Genomic DNA, 14379 nt, shown 5'->3' on the forward strand with positions numbered 1-14379 from the left:
GACCCCATAAATTCTTAGATTTAGTTCTGGACTCTGGATTTGGGTGTAGGCTTGGACAAATTGTAACACTGAGAAACACACATTTATTTTTTATCTCCATATTTCCAGCAGACTCAAAAGATTTTGGGTCAGAACTGACTGGTATTTAGAAGCGTTTACAGTTTTCTCTCTTCTGAAATAAACCCTATTTCTGAAAAATATACCTGGCTGGTGATGCTTCCATCACAGTGTTTTACTGTGGGTATTGTTTTTTTAAATTATTTATTTACTATTGTTTTTCTGCCTATGTTTTGGACATTTCTGCAGCTCCCAGAGCATTATTGTCAGGCTCTCTGCAGGCTTCCTTACAAGTTTCTGTCTTTCGTCATTTTTTGAACACAGTCCAGGTTTTTGTATTTTGTTGTTCTCTACGCCTTTTTTTTAGTTGCTGAAGACTTTCTTCCATGTGCTAATGAATTTGATCGATTTTTTTTGTATCCTTCTCCTGATTTATATCTTCATACAATGAGATTATTTCTGATCTTTTGCACCCTCCCTGTAAACTTTGGCTTTTGCGAAAGGATACAAATGAGCAAATGTTTAATTGTGTGGTTTAATTCAAACCAATTTGAATTAAACCACAATAAAATGGCTTTAAATAAAGGAAGCCATTTTATTGTGGTTAAATGTTTTTGAACACAATGCCAGCAACACATTTCAAAACTCCTGGCAAATTAGCATGTTTACAACTGTGTTGCGTCACCTGTTTCCTTCTCACCCTGTTGTAGAACTGAGCCACTGTGTGACTTCACTTTGTTGCAGTCACACTTTTCTTTAAGAAGAGGCAAATATAAGTGGCTCACTGCAAGCAGGTACATTTTTATTACAGAGCCTTGCTTTGGCTTTAAATTCAGTTAACAGATTTGTATGCCCTCCTGTAGAAGAACAGAGGTGGATCCAAATTTAGATTCACAGTCAAAGGGAAAGAAGTGAGGAGAAAATAAGCAAAATTGTTAAGTAAAATAAATCAAAGTTAGGGTTCTATCAAATTAGAACATTGTGAAACATTGTAAAAATGGGACACGGTGTGATAAAAAAAAAATCAGAGCTCTTGAGGTCAATTCAGGCCTATTTGCACCTTCGCTTTGAGGACACGTGATGTCTTTATGTGCCTTGCTACTTCAGTTTCTTACCTCAAAACAATCTTTGGACGTAGCTTTTGTAAATCAGCTAATTTCTATTTGCGGTCTATTTTGACCATTAATAATGAACTGCAAATAAAAATACTGAATTCTTATATCTAATTCAATTTAAGTCTAGATCAATTTTGGAGTTTGTTTTATTTTTATTTTTTCCTGTATTTGTTTGATTGTGATCTCAGTTTAGGCCAGTCCACATTATGAAACGCATTGTATTACAACCTCAGCAAATTCCCACTGGAAGATATAATTTATTAGGCCGGAGCAGCTCATTCACTCCGAAAACTTTTTTTTCTTTTTTAATGTTTTTTGCTCCTATTCTCTCCTCCTATTTGGAGGCCTGATTATGTGCAGAACTCACAAAAGTGTGCAGACATGCCTGTTGTACAGAAATGTATGCATTTTAAGAGTTTTGCAAAAGTCTCAACAGAAATAGCTCAACAGCGCCCCCTGGTAACATTAAAAAAACCCTCTCCTCATATATCTTACTTTATCATAAAGATATGAAATTTGATTAACTTATAGAACTTTCCAAGATCTATCCAAAACTCGCTTGCACCCATGCTCTAAAACCAACAGAAGGCCAGCCATCTTGGAATGAACCTACGATTTTCAACGTTTTTTTTTTTTTTTTACCCAGTCTTAGCCTCTGCATTTGATCAAACTCCTTCCAGAGGTTTTTATCAATCTGCGTGAAAATCTGTGTTTGCTCAAAAGGCACCAGAGCCTCCAAAGTTATCAAAATCTTAACTTTTCACGCCTGTTGAAGGGCCGTAGTCAAGCCTCAAACTTCAATTACGCCCCAAAAACTCAAATTGTCGCAAATCCTGCAAAGAATGGCACACAACTTGCTCATCTGGCATCTAGAAAATCTCAGTGATCAAGTTCCATGCTTTACTTTGAATGGTGTACATTTGACTCCCTAATCCTGATCAACATTAAACTGTGCTCAGTGACAAGTTGGTATAACTCAGTGCCCAGTACAGAGACATCTGGCAAAGGGGTGTGGCCATAAAGCCCCCAAGACAATGAAGAAAAACTAACTGAGCCATAAATTTTTTATTATTTAATAAACAGAACAAAACCACAGCTGATAAGCACAAAACACAAATGCAGTGCCACATACAGCGTGTTCTTCTAAAACTTTGATGTGTTGTTATGAATCAATAATGTATCCACACAGATGTGAAAATTTCTCGGGGCAATAACACAACCCAGTAAACTGTGATTAAAAAAAAAAAAAAAACACATCTCTGTTACTTCAAGTTTCTACTTTCCCATAGTCACTGTTGAAACCTTTTTTTTTTGGCCACTTTTCTGCATCTTCTATGCATATATGTTTTTCATTACTTTACTGAGCTTTAACTCTTATTTTTGCGATGCAGCCGTTAACTGTGTTCACCGACTACGTTTCTTTGAAATGTTCTTGAAGCCGTGCATAAATCTTCATGCTCGTTTTCAATGTGGTGTTGCTTGTAGCCCCAAAAGATCATGTCCATTCAATAAAGCTCCCCAGCATATGGAAATTTCTCTGAATTCGCTAACGATCTTCACAAAATCACATGCGAAACAAAATGAGCCCGCCACAATCATTCGTAAATCATCATCTTAAATTATTTAGTATTTTGGCCTCGGTCTTCTAGATAGTGAACTCCTTCCTATCATTATAATCGTCTTTTTCTTTACTTCGTATCGAACCTTGAAAACAGAAGTGAAAATATACAATGTTTTAATGTCCTCAAGAAGGAATGACAGCTTTCAGTTCAAGACTTTACAAAGGCTCCAGTTTACAGAATGGAGTAATAAGTCCCCACAGTGCGCTAAAAGTATGACTACTTCTGTTTTTCCTGCTTTATTCTCTGGGTTCAGCTGTACTCTTTACACCATGTTGAACACATTCACGCAGCCAGTTTTTCGAGAACTTTGAAATGAACTTGAAGTAGCAGCAGAACTCTTAAGGGCACCGTCTAATGGTGGAGTCTTTGGGAAATTACCTGCATTTTGGGGGTATTTTTAATGCCCAAAACAAAATCGACACTTTTCATCTAAGAGGAGATGAAAAGTGTGTGTGTGTGTGTGTGTGTGTGTGTGTGTGTGTGTGTGTGTGTGTGTGTGTGTGTGTGTGGGTACAGCCGTGGTTCAGCTGTTATGCACACAGAGGCAGTCCTTGCGGACACCCATTATCGATAATCTTTGCTTTCCCTCTAACTTTACACTTGACAACAACACCTTCTGCATCATTGCTTTAAGTTTGAGCTACGTTTAGAGCTGGGCTGATGAAGCCACAGCTTGGTTCATTCTAAACAAAGCCAAAAAACAGCATGAATGTTGCTTTTAAGATCTTTGAGAGGCAATTTTCTTCCCCGACATGATTTATTTATTTATTTTTAAACAAGATTTTGTTTAAGAGGTGATTTTAACGTTTGCATTTACAAACACAATTTTAAGGGACTACCTTAGGTTCACAGTTTCAGACTCCTTTTGTTTACTGATGCATTGCAAAATGTGAATCAGTCCAGTTGTTTTGGGAATTTGGCCGTAAAACTATACGGTGTAAGAGAGAAATGAACAGATATCAATAAGGAGATGCCAGGTTCCATTATAAGATAATCGATGTGACCTATTTTTTTCAAAATTTTGTGTCAGATAAAATATGGAAAATTGATGAGAATTAGATTATGATGAAGCTGTGAACTTCCAACAAAATGTTTCGGTGGTAACCCCTGAATGCTGCATAGTTTTCTAAATAATTTAGCAAGAAAAGATGGAAAGGAATGAAAGTGGTTTGTGAAGAGGGCTGAAGAGGACTGGGGCAATTAGTAACTATACATCTGATGGGAATCTGCAAGCCTGCTGCATTATTCACCACAACTGGAAAAAATGACCTCCACGACAGCAACATGGACGATGTAAAAGTGTCTTGTAAAAGCACAGGATTTCTATGAAATCCAGCATGCGAATTTTAGATTTTTGGTTTGGGTGGAAGCAAACTGGTTAGACACGGGTTTGCATCCACCCACAGCAATATTGGATTAACATGAACAGCCACTTCGTTCAGATCGGCACTTCTGTCTTTACAGTTGAGGATTGTTGTTTACAGTGCAGGCAATGTCCAGTAAGCTTCATTACGGTGGAGCTGCCGTGTCGCACGCCTCATGGCCAAGCGTTCACAATTGGGTCAAATCTAAAACTTCGACAGGGTCCGTGCCTTCAGGAGCCAAACGATTCTCAATAGCTGAGAGCCCAGACCCTTAAAGTGCAGTACGAGGGAAAGCGATGCCACAAGAAAACAATTTATGGAGTAGTGAAGATTTTCGGAAGGCAGTAAGATTAAAAACTTCAAAGAATATAAAATATTTGTACTAGTTTCAGCCCCACTTACAAAACTAATCCTTTCAACGGTTTTCTTCTGCCTCTGCATCCATGTTAGCATCCATCACGGCATGTAGAGCCCGTGTCTCATGCTCCAGCTCAAGCTCAGAAATGTTGTTCTCCTCGTGGCCTAAACGCTCCGTCTGTCAGATCTTTGTTATGGACGTATCCATTCGAGTTGTTTTCCTCAGTGAAAGAGTTTGTCTAACCTGAGAATGCTACAAAACCCATGTTAGAATCAATCATCAGTCAACTGTCCCACATTGCGTTCCTTAACCTCTACCTAGAAGTTGTTTTTCTGAGTACACGCGATTAGTTTATTAATCTCCTCCCCATATCACAGAAACCTCTCTAATACCAACATGGATGATGTAAAAGTGTCTTGTAAAATCACGGTATTTCTACGAAATCCAGCATGTGAAATTTAGAATTTTATCCTTTTAAAAAAAAAAAAAATTATAATTAAACAATTGCTGAAAAGGAAATGTTGCTTCTTATCATTTACTTCAAATGATTTAAATAAATTGTCAATTGTAGCTTTAAGGCAGAATGTCAATGAAACCTATCACATACTTGTCATTTATAAGCATAGCTCAACATGTAAATTTAACAAAAATGTAGCAACACATATTGAGCTTTTTATGCTATAATGTCAGAAACATAAATGTAAACTCAAGAGGCAGCAGTTTTCAATTCAAAGCAACAACGCTGCTCAGCTAAGCAACAGAACAAGATGTTCAGACTTACTTAAAGTTACCAGAGGCTCCATTTTCTTGAACTCTTTTGAGATTAAGAAGCTTGACAGCAGAAAACAGACACAGAGAGACAAGCAAAGTGAAGAAGAAGAAAAGGAAAACAATGTCAGTTTGGTTTGGAAAAACAACAAAACGATGCCGCAGATTCGTACTACAGCAGCCTCCGAGGACATCCGAGCAGCCGTGTACACACACACACACACACACACACACGCACACACACACACACACACACACACGCACACACACACACACACTTTCCATCCACGATCCGACGTGCAAAGTGCTCTCATAAGATGAGAGGAGCAGTAATAACCTTCAGATAAGAGCGTCGGTTTTGTCAATATTAATGGACTTAAATAAAATAAATAAGGTGCAAAGTTTGTGAATCAATGTAAATTACTGCAATAAAAGGAAACTTGATGTAAGATGGCTCTGAATTTGACAGCATGCATTTGTCTCCAGGTATGCCTCGGGAGCGTTCGGAGAGACGAGCCGGCGGTATAAAACGATGATGATGATGATCTAGTCTCAGGTGTTTAACGCCGGGTCTGGTTTTCAAACTCCTCGCCTGTTCTCCCCTGAAGCTCACGGCTGCACAGATGCCGCTTTGCTGCATGTTCAGCTGGTTGCTATGGCGACCGCTGACCGAAGACATCATGTAAATTATGGCCTTCCACGTCGGAAGGTATTTTAAAAGAAGTGGGAGGCAATTATTTTATTTGGAGAACATGTCGGAACGGGATTACAGGCCAGGCGGCTCTCGGCTGTTGAAAAGAAACTTGCTGAAGATTTCTGAACTCCAGCAGTGGCGAAACAGCCAATACACAGAGGAGGTCCGGGTGAATTATTAAAAAAATTCAGCTCTCTCTCTCTCTCTCTCTCTCTCTCTCTCTCTATATATATATATACATATATATATATATATATATATATATATGTATATATATATAGCAAAGATAGTTCAGTTGTTCTATACGTTTTTAAAATATGTGCTAGAAACAAGTTTAATTTCCAAAACCGAGCACATTTTCAGACATACTTTTATCTGTGTTTTTGCTAGAGTTTATGCACAGGATATTTTTTTTTTAATTAGTCGCTTATTTAAAATATTCTTAAAATTCAGAAGAGGGAATAGTTCTGCTACATTACACATTTATTGCATTTGGCAAATAGTTTGTATATAAAAGTCCTGTTGTCTCGATATTCAACATATGAATTGTTTAGTTTACTTCAATAAAGGCCATTCTGTATTTAACTCCATCTTCCTCCCACAGTCCAAAAAATCTGATTGTTGGGTTAATTGGTTAATCAAAATTATGTGTGTCTGTGTGTTGCCCGGTGATGGGCTGGCAACCTGCCCTGGGTTTAGCCCGCTTCTCGGCCAAAGACTGCAGGAGGAAATCATGACCCTGCAAGGATAAGCGGGTATAAGATGCTTCAGCGTTGCATAGATGCAGAATTTGTTGTTGTCAGTGTGTTGATGTCCTTAAAAGTTGTCTGATCCCCGTTTTGTCTCCTCTTGTAAATTTCTCATGCAGACGGACAGACTTGCTTGTGCGCGTTTGTTTTGTGGAGATTTCTGGAGCATGAAATAAGCTTTCCGGGAACAGTGACGACGAGCCCGGATGGCGTCCCCTGGTATTTCTTAATACACACAGCTCTAACATTAAAATTGTAAATGTCAACTCAAAGCTTCTGGCTATACTTCTTGGTTTCCTCCTGGTTATGACTCTTCATGAGACGGCGAGATGTCGCCGGGATAATGCAGCCGCGGGCCATATTTTTTGGGAATGAACAGTGAACGAAGGGCTCGGGGTAAAAGAAAATCTCACGTATCGAATCAACACAAAAGGCAATTGTTACTCTTAAAAAAACTGAAAAATGGGCTCTCGGTGTTCTTAATTTCCACCCTTTTTCAACTTTTTCTTCCTCCCTCTCACACTCAAGGGTGTGCACTGTTGTGTGTGCTGGTTTTGATGCGTGTGAAGGTTCTTTCATGTGCTCTGCACTGATGAGCCAGGAGCAGGTAGCTAGACGATAAGAAACATATCTGAGCTCGGCACCTGTTCACCTGTCTCCTGACTGACTACACAAGCTGATTGCAAGGGAAGTGTCATTCATTGTCAGTAGGGAAAACTGTAATGAGGGGAAGTACAGGTGGTATGCAGACTTAGAAGTTCAGTTTTGCCGCTGTTTCTCTGCAAATGTGTCACAAACACTAATCAGCAACCATACACAAACCATCACTGCAAGTACTTTTGCATTTTTCAATTTTAGAGATAAAGAGGACAGTGTAAAGTTTTGAAGGTTAAGCTGCACACAGCCCAAAAACCACTTATTTATAACTGTGGAACCAAAGGTTGCTGCGTTTCATTCATTGTAGCCTATTTTACCATTGCAAAAATGGCTCTCCCAGCTACTATAGATGTATTTGTATGCACATACACAATGAAATAATCTGAACGACCCCCTTTCGTGTTTTGCACCTCACGACCTGGATGAACTCAGAGAGCAAGATCTGTCTTTTTGGACACATTATTGCAGCCCAGTTTAAATCTGCTGGAAATCAGCAATGTTTTGACAGAAATTTAGTTCAGACAGGAAGGAGGTACTATGCACACCTTTTAACTTTTACACATAATTAAATGTTTGCTTAAACCTGTGGAGTTAGTCTAACTTAGAAGTTTCTGCAACTTACACATTTACACAGAAAGATATTAGATTTTATTCATCGTTATCAGTCAGTGTCTAACTTTTACTACTACTTAAGATGGTCATATTTTACACAACGCGTTTTTTTTCTGCATTTGCTTTGTTCCAGCCTGTGCTTCATTACTCTAACTGGTAATAAGCTAATTAGTTTTCCTTCACATTTCCTCTGTTTTCCCCCATTTCTATCGCCTTGTTGGTTTTCATGTATCTTGGCTTTAGATCTTCGTTTACAGTCAGTCGTAGCTTTTGAAATATAACAAGCGTCTCTCTGCTTAGGGCGGTACAAGACAGCGGGTAGCATAATATATCAAAAAAAACAAAACAAAGCTTTTATTTATACACTGAGCAAGATTTTTGGGTAAGTGGCCAGCTGTGTTCTGCAAAGTCTGTGTTATGCATATATTTCCATATACCACAAGTGAGTAAAGGTAGTGGCTAAAAAAAAAAAAAAAAAAAGCCTATTTTTTAAAATAATGATAACTTTGGTCATGGGGATTAAAATTATTTAGGATGATCAAACTTTAAATAATTCTGAATATAGTTTATTTAAAACACAATTGAGATTCATACAACATTATAAGGGCAAGGGGGTTGAATACAAATGCATGCCACACTTTTTAGTTTTGTATTTGTGATAAAAAGTCAAATCTTTATATTCTTTTTTTTTAATCATTCCATGCACTACTTTGTCACATAATATCCCAATAAAATACTTGGAGGGTTGTGGTTGTAACATGAAAAAAAAAAAAGAAAAGCAAAAGAAGATGTCTGAATGTAAAAGGGGTCCAAATAGTTTTGCAAATCCCACTAATTTGCAGAAGAAGATTGGTCCAAACACCTGCAGGCAGGTTTTTGTTATCCTTTTTACTTAGTGGGGACATTAATCTACATAAAGACAGATATTTCATTGACGTGAGCACTCTCTGTGTCGGCAATACAGCCTCATAGTCTCTTTACAATGGTCAATAATTTCTGATTTGTATCCAGCTGAAATACATGCATTATTTCATACATTTACAATCAAATGCATATAGTATGAGTGATTGCAGCATCATGGAGAGACGATACATTTCCTGCATTTCCCAGCCGTGTACGTCATATCCTTAAAAATCATAGCCTACTCCTACTCCTTACCCTTCACATAAACCTTCACCTCTTTCAACGCTAATCCTAAAAAGTGCACTTACTCAACTTGTAATTCCAGTGCTAACTTCAAATCCAAAGCACTCGAAAGGCACTCGGTGCACAGGGACATCAGCTCGGTCCTCTTGGTCAGCATTTTTGACAGTTTACAGTCTCCACAGGATTATGAGCACGCAGACACAGATGTGTAAACAAACACTGATGCATAAATCTTTCAATGGACCTGTCATAGCACCACCACTTTGCAATCAACACTGGTTTTCTCAAACTTCGCACACATGGCTAAGCACCGGCTATCACAGCGGCGGAGAAAGGCGGGGACGATACGAGCTGTGACAATTAGCAGTGACAGGGTCTTAGCCTCGAGGAGTGAGGCAGCGAGCAGCTAGTAACTACCTTAAAGCCACTCCACCTCTGCAAGTTTACGGCTGACTCAAAGATGTGAAATTTACCATAAAATGCTGAGGCAGACAGCAGCATTTTCTCCTGCCATTTGTCAGCTTGAGCTCCCAGGACTTTATAAAGACACATTACGCTGTCTGCAATAAGAACCAAGGAAGTAAAAGAAGATAGAGGGATTGTTGATATTACTATAAAGACAGTACAGTTGTGGTGAAAAGGCTGCATATACCCAACCAAGCAGAAATTTTCATTGAAATATATATTTTAGGGGTACACAAGTTTGAATTTAACGTGGATTTTCTTCAATCTACACAATTAAAGTTAGACATTTAACATTTCACCAGAAAAGTGCACCTCTGTTTTCTATTCTGGTGAGAAATCTTGTTTCAGGGAAGAAAATTTATTCTGTGGCATAATAAATTCATTTTAATATATTGGGTAATATTTACGCTCACTGTAGGTGTACAGACGAGGTGCAGCTTTTATTTATTAATGCGACACTGCGTAGACGACAGAAAATCCACAAGAAATTCAAACTTGCACACCCAGTTCTTGTTATTCTTATTCGTTGAAGTGGGTTGGTGAATTCTTATGCTGTTGAGAACATAGCATGGTTCAAATGTTTAATTAAAATGGGAGGATAAAATGGCATCGATACCGATGAGTGTAAAACATCTCGAAAGAACTGTAGCTTAAATAAAATAGATCTCATTTTGCTATTTATGATCCATCTTTACTAATTTACCGACATGAGAGCAGAAAAGAGTGATCTCGTAAAATGGCCCTGCAGAAAGCTCAAAATGATGCGCCGCACACCAGTATACCTGCAATCTTGTTGGTAATCTCCACACTGATATTGATTTTCACCCCTCCATACTCAGTGAACACCCTGTGGTCATGGATACAAAACGATCTTATTGATCACACTGTTAACAATGGAAAAAAAAAAAGTGCTCAACTTTTGGCTAGTTTATCACAAATCCTAACAGTCTATGATAAACTATGATAAACATTGGTTTACTTTCTATCAGGTGCCTTTCAGGAAAAAATAAATAAATAAAAATCTGAGTGTTTTTAGCAAGGAAAATCTAGAGGTGTGTAGATGTAAGGGAGTAAATGCAATACAAGCAACCTGTGTTGGTGGTAAGGTCTATAAATCACGACTAAAGGTGAACAGTGTCAGAGCAGCAAGCACCAGGACAACGATTACATATTATTCTTTTCCAAATATGGAACCCCATGACTAATGTGTGCAAGAAGACTGGCCATGACAGTGATAAACGCAATCAGAACTGCATGCAGTCAGCAGTTCTGCTTCAGTACAACAGTCGAGACTCCTAAAACGTGCCCAACCACAGAAAGCTGCATATTCATCTCCTGCCTAAGGTGCATTAAATGGATTAAAGCACCAAGAGCAGCCAAGCATGTATTCATTTCCTCCACACTGAAGGTGAGAGCAGACAACCACTAGAATATTATAGAGTGCCTCAATGTCTCAGCACCATCTTTCCAAATCAGAGAGGGAAGATTAAATATCTTTTTATGAAGTGAATTTAAAGATGGATTGTTTTTTTTTTTTGTTCTTTTAAGTTTTTAAAAGCTTTTCCACCTTATTTGCAGTCACACAAAACAGTCGCAACGTTGAAATGTGAAAGGTTTATCAGTCACAATGGACATTTTTTCTTTTCTAGAATTGAATGGGTGAAAACAGATGGGCTTTTTGGACAAACTTTAGCTACTTCATTACAGAGAGTCTCTGATATTTCCCTTTGGATAGGATAGGCTTTCTTGGTCTGCTGTGTGTGACAGGTCATTAACTTGCTAATGCTTTCAGCTACTGTGCAGTTTCAGAAACACCACTGCAGTGGATCAGGCACACTGGTCATCTGAGGATTCTGGGGTTCTGGGTCTGGCCAGAACTTGACACACAAAGATAGATCAATGTTGTAATGAAGAGTGAAAACAGAACAGCACCAATGCTGGATAATGCAGGAGATTTATCTAATTTTGTGCAGTAAGTTGCTACTGTTAGTCCTTATATTAATGGCAACTGTAATGTTTTTGCTCTGGCTCCGTTATTTAATTCAATCTGCTTGAATCAAATCAAATCAAGAAAATCAAATAACCAATTTTGATTCCCGGCATAATACAATGCACAAAACGCAAAAACAAATCCAGTTCAGCTACCTTATTCCTGTTGCCCACGATGCTTTGCATGCATTTTAAACTTTACTTTCTACAATTATACTGGAGCACCATTCTGATGGGAACGTTAAATGTTACACTTTAAATGGGATAATATGGTTAGGTGAAGTCAAGTTTGTTTGCATAGCTTTCAGCAACAAAGTCTGTACCAAACTGATGTCCAGTGTACTTCAAAGATTTTTGAAGATTCTGGCATAATCACATCAATTTCTATGAATGAAGAAGTTCAGAAAATAATTGATAACGTTCAGAAGTGTACTTGCACAGTAATAAGATTGGTTAAGTTTTGTTGATCGAGGTCAAGTCCAAGCTTGTGGGCTTTAAAACAGATGAAGAGCCCAATCAGAGGCTTAATGGCACACATCACTGGGCTTGGGAATACTATTAGGAGAAATGCAGAGGCAGGCCATTCCTGTGTTGATGATGTTGAACCCATGCATCTACAAAATCATTTTTAAAAAAATCAAAAATAAATCAAAAATGTAATTTAATAGTAGGCTAAAATCGCATTTTCTAAAATTAAATAAGGCAAGGTAAGATAATTTTATTTAGTACATTTTCAGACAAATTTTCCAAAATTTACCCAAATAAATGTGGATAGTAAATTATATCTATCTAGATCATGGATTTCAATTTTTGAGTTGAAGAATTATTTTTAACTCACTTTTTCCAATGGTATTCACATACGATAGCACAAAGAAGTTTTTTTTGTTCTTGTCAGAGAACTAAAGCTGCTCCATAAAACACATGCTACGTAGTAGGAAAACCTAAATTTTCAGCAAAAGGGTCGTCACGTTCAGTATCTAGTGCCCGTTAATGGGCTGTTGAACACGTTTCATCTGCTAGATAGAGAGAGACGCATTACAGAAACCTGTGCTGACACATTAGAAAAGCACAGAGAATAAAAAAAAAAGAACAAAAAACTGCTCGCCACAGCAGACTTTGGTCCAAGCTATGTGGTGGATGAGTGGATCCTAGCTGGGCCAAAGCGTGCAGGCTGCAGGAGCATAGCATCTCAGCAGGCTGTATAATTACACACCCTGATGGCACAGCCACTTGGTATTCTCTGCACACCCACTAAGACATACCAGGCCTCGATAAGTCAATGGTAAGAGAAGGGAACAGGAAGCAGAGGGAGAACTATTACAGACGCTTCAATCAGCGAGACCTCTGACAGCGGGGAGCCTGGGTCATGAATCAACCCCTGACTGTTGCGTGAACCTGAGGCATGGAGCCTTTTGACAGGCAGAGCCAACACGCTGCGCTAGAGGAGGAAATCTGACATTTTACATTTAATCTCTGATGAGTGGAATCACCTCATCAGGTAAATAAACAGCAGCACTCGTCAGGCTTGAAATCTATTGGAAAGCAGCGACAACAAACACAGAGCATGCTCTGTGTCACGCTGCAGCTGGGCTAGGAGACCACACAAATCACCTCATTACAGAATTGTTCTGGGTTGTCCTCGGCTTGTCATGATACGTTTAAGTCAGCAGCGAGCTGTTGCACCAAGCTTACTGATATTCTCTTTTCAGCTCATTATATGTTGCTGTGTAAAACCGAGCAGAGAAGCTGCTAAGACTGTTTTCTGTGCAGTTAAACACAATGTATGAATTAATGTATTACAGGCAGAGCGTTTGTGGAAATGTGTGTTTACACTGCGGGGAACGGATATTAGGCCGAGGTGCAAACACAGAATGTGTGGATAGTGTGGGAAATGAGCTGAGCACTGCAGACTGCGGAAGGAAGGAGAGCACTTTATAGGTAGTTACAAAAAGGGCGGAGCAGGGAGGGGCATGTGGGTGATATCTCATGGGTCGGAGAAAACCAGAGAGAGGGAGGGCAAGGCAGCCATGCTGTACTTCTCGGAGAATGAGTGTCATTCTGAATCGTTCCGCTGTCAAGCAAGCTGCAGAGAACTGTTTGCTTCAGTGAAGGGTGACAGCAAAGAGACAGAGCTGCTCTGCTGCTGTCACAGCCACTCTGCATTTCACTTTCCAGACGTGGGCGGCTGCATGATAGAAATGGCTATGCAGGCCGCTGGACCTCTGCGGCCATCCGTGCTTTTTTTGTTGTTGTTGTTGTTGTTGTGTATGGAAAAACTACACCATCTCTGTCTGGGCTGTGAACTCTGTGAGATTCTCATGGTATAATGGCCTTGAAAAATAACTGTTTATTTTGATTTGCGCACAAAAGCTTTGGATTAGAAACACCGCTGTTTTTGCTGCGTCTAATGTAATGTAACATATTGACATGATGTAAAAAATCTATAAAAAAATTATTCCACACTATGTTTAATCAAAGACGGGACTTTTAGAACAGTGTTAATTTATAGAGTGGCATGTGAGATCCATTCGTTTTCACATAAACATTTCAGAAACAGCCAATATGTGATGCAAATTTATTGCAACGTCACTGCTAATCATTTAACTATGCATTAATGTTTCCTAAAAGTTTCTGATGCTCAATTTGGTGGCTAAGTGTAAAGACATTAAGAAACTACATGCCATGTATGCTTACAACAAACCCAAAGCAGAAAGAAATAACACTCTTGCGCACTTCATTACTTATTGCAAGTCATATCATTATCACATAGCAAGCAACATTCA

General features: G+C 38.7%; 1 protein-coding gene across 4 annotated transcripts in view; it reads left to right on the forward strand.

The window, feature by feature from the left end:
* The window catches only part of frmpd3 (FERM and PDZ domain containing 3), a 101968-nt gene that overhangs the window by 53694 nt on the left and 33895 nt on the right, over positions 1-14379 (forward strand). The window contains exon 1 of one of the 4 annotated variants that reach the window (XM_015042477.1): positions 6816-6946. The exons of the other annotated variants lie outside the window; for them this stretch is intronic. The gene's annotated coding sequence lies outside the window, so the exon portion shown is untranslated. Of the gene's footprint in view, positions 1-6815; positions 6947-14379 lie in introns of those variants that run through there. 4 annotated transcript variants of the gene reach the window in all.

The sequence above is a fragment of the Poecilia latipinna genome, unplaced genomic scaffold (assembly GCF_001443285.1).
Source record: "Poecilia latipinna isolate Pla-1442-1.1 unplaced genomic scaffold, P_latipinna-1.0 Scaffold591, whole genome shotgun sequence".
Taxonomy (NCBI): domain Eukaryota; kingdom Metazoa; phylum Chordata; class Actinopteri; order Cyprinodontiformes; family Poeciliidae; genus Poecilia; species Poecilia latipinna.